Raw genomic sequence first — 3,262 nt, 5'->3', positions numbered from 1 at the left:
CATCATGAGATCCCTTGTAGAGTCAGTGAGGAAGAGAAATCCCAGTGGGCTGAGTTGTAATGGTTATGAGATAAAGCTTTGGTCCATAGTCAATAGGAGCAATTGGGACTGTATACACTCATATGGTGTTCAAAGTCTTGTTCAAGGTAAGTCTAAGTCTTTTCTTAAAGAACTTTCACCAATGAAGTCAGGTTTAACTGAGCAAACTCCCTGCATTAGGTTAGTATTTGAATAACTGGGAGAAGGGGCATATATGCTACACAATGGCTCCTGCCCTCATTTCTTTCCATCCCTGTAATTAAGCCTAGCTAACTTAACACAACAAAAATCATCAAGAAGTCCTTTTGTTAAATTTGAGAAATATAAAAGTACGGTTCTTTGCCGCCACCCGCATGGCTGCCTTGACGGTCCCAAGAGAGAGCCGCGAGAGATTAAGAAAGACACAGACACAAAGACATAAAGAAAAACTGGAGCCAGGTGGGACACTTTCCTCTGATGGAGAAGTGGCCCTGAACTAGCTCAGCACATTTATTTTATAATCAAGCACAAAGGAAGTTGGAAGGGATTCAAGGTCTGTAAAAGAATTTTGTTGCTACCTAAACGGCAAGCTGTTCTGCAGTTATCTTGTTGTAGCTAAGGCTTTATCTGTACTATGTGCACCCGGATGTGTGGGCATCTGAGACACTGTTCTGTGTAGTAGGCTGCATCCCTTGCTCTTTGGTTAGGTTACAGAGCAATCAAACAAGACCTTGCCTATGCTTGGGGCCTTACCTTGCTCAAGGCCTGCTCTTTGAACAGCGCTCATTCACTCCCCACATCTCATCTGCTCTTCACAGTTCTTTGTTTCATGCTAAGTGTACTGAGCAAGACTACTCAGAGTGGATGGCCTGAATATGCATGCTGTAACTTAATAAACGGAGGTCATTATCCTGTCCACAGAGAGGTCAGATCCACCCTAGTTGTATGCAGGCCCTGGAAGCTCAGTCTTGGACTCAAGAGTGAAAATCCTGCAGGGTGTGGACTGGACATGGAGATATTTCTTGCTGAGATTCCGAACCTCCCTGGCAGGGCTCTGGTACTATACCACAAGGTCTGATGATCATGTGTATCAGAAAAGAATTTGGGGAAAGGAGAGAAAGGAAGTGGGGAGAGAGAAAGGAAGTGGGGAGGGGAGCTGATATCATCCACTATTGGCACTGCATCATTCACTCTCCCCAACACTCAGCTTTAAGCAGATAAAGTCTGGAGCATCGAAAATCAGGAGTTCTGACTTTCAGACCTACTTCTGTCTACTAGTGCTTTATAAATGAAACAATCTGTTTTCCTACTGGAGTTTCAAATGTGAGACTGGAGAAAACAAATGTGAGAATGTAATTTCATTCAGATTTGGCATTTTGCAGGCTCAAAAAGTTCTAATCAAACTCAAAGAGGGAGTAGAGACAGGTATGGACAAGAACAACACATATTGTCAATAAAAGACATTCTAGCCAATTTTGAACATTTTCTCATCTCCCAATTCCTCTCTTTTCAATAAAGAAGTTGATTTCTTGGACATTTTTTTTCCATTCTAGCATCTGCAAACCACCTCTTATAGAATTACAATTTTACTTCTGATAACCTGGTAAAAGATTCTCTTTCTAATCTGGGTTCTATATCTCATTGCAAATCCTTGTACAATGCCTAGTGTTCAGGCAATGTTGGAACGAAATTGATCAAAATAAAAAATTATAGTTCTCTGAATTTAATGAATTGTCTCTGTTTCTTCAATATGTGTAGAAAGCTGACTTAAATTATTGAAATATTGAATATTTATTATGAAGATACAATTTTAGGAAAAATACCATTTGAACCTAGTAACTATAACTTCTTTGCCATCTTGATTGCTTCTTTGTTTCACTTGCTCACAAATGTAAGACAATGCATAATTTTTTTCTTATGCTAATAAAAATTAATTACTTTTCTAATAAATTATATTTTGCTTTCTGGCCTATAGATGTCCAAGGCTGTCATTTCTTTAACACCTTTCTAACTTCGCTCTTGTTTTACCTCCTTTCTTGTCTACTCTTCTGCAAATCCTAACATCCTCAAACCCCTTCACTGAGACTTTTGAATGATGTGAAATATGAAGGAAAGAGAAAGGAACAATGCGATATGTGGGCTCTGATGTGCCAGGTAGTGTGCCACGTGCACATACCCCTTGTCCATAATCTCCACAGAAAATGTGCAATATGTGTACCACTGTTCCACTCTATATGTGAGCAAGTGAAGCACAGAAAGGTCAAGCAGTTATCTTATGGTCTCATTTTCTGTACTGAAGCAGTTAGGAATCAGTCCCATGTCATCAAAGCTATAATTCCTCAAATATGTCATCTAGAACCACAGAAACACCCATAAAAATAGGATCAGATAGGCTGGTTTCCTTAAGGAAATCCAATGCCAGCAAGTACAAACAGTTCCTTAGGTGCCTGATTTCAAAATATTTCACAGCAAGGTGTTAACGGAACATTTTCTTCTACCTTTTTCTCAAATTCACTATGCAGAAGATCCTTGTCCCTGACTTTTTCCACATCTGGCTTATTATCTCTTCCTCACACATTGGATTGCTAAAGTCACATGTTTGTTTCAATTTAACATTTTTTTTCATAGCATAGGACAGGTAAAGGAGTACTGTGGAGTAGAGTTCTCACTTTCCCTAATACCTGCCAGTCTAACCGTAGACATCTAATGGTTCTCACGGTCTCATCTTCTTCCATTTTGGAATGGAAGTTTTGAACTAATAAGTATAGAAACCCCGAGGAATAGAGCAGAAAGCTCGGTCAGTTCCTGTAGTACTCTTACCTCCCTTGGGCACAAGGGATCACATAGAGGGAGAGGTTACTGAGACCTAGAGAAGAGTCATATCACCCAGGCCTTTTTATAGGAATGGTGACCCCTTTGTAAGGTGCATTGCCTTCTTGAAGGTATGACCTTCTTTTAAAAACTCAAGTGACCAGGCAAAGAAGGAATACAGAAGATAAATACTCTGACTTCAGTATCCTTCCTCCCACCAGTATCCCTCTCTGGTTCCCCAATAACTTAACACAACTATAAACTAAAAAGAAAGGCGATCTGAGGGTGTCATCCATAGAGTTCGGCCTCCAGGGCCAAGGACTCCTCTATAAATAAGGAGATAAGAATGTATCATGAAATAAACATAAACGATTTCTACTTTAGTATAGAAATCTGGAGCGGGACGCGAAGTTGGCGGCGGTGAGGCTGCACC

This window comes from Carlito syrichta, unplaced genomic scaffold (assembly GCF_000164805.1).
Source record: "Carlito syrichta isolate Samal-C Ts95f unplaced genomic scaffold, Tarsius_syrichta-2.0.1 Scaffold311628, whole genome shotgun sequence".
Lineage (NCBI taxonomy): Eukaryota > Metazoa > Chordata > Mammalia > Primates > Tarsiidae > Carlito > Carlito syrichta.
This window is presented reverse-complemented; position numbering follows the sequence as displayed.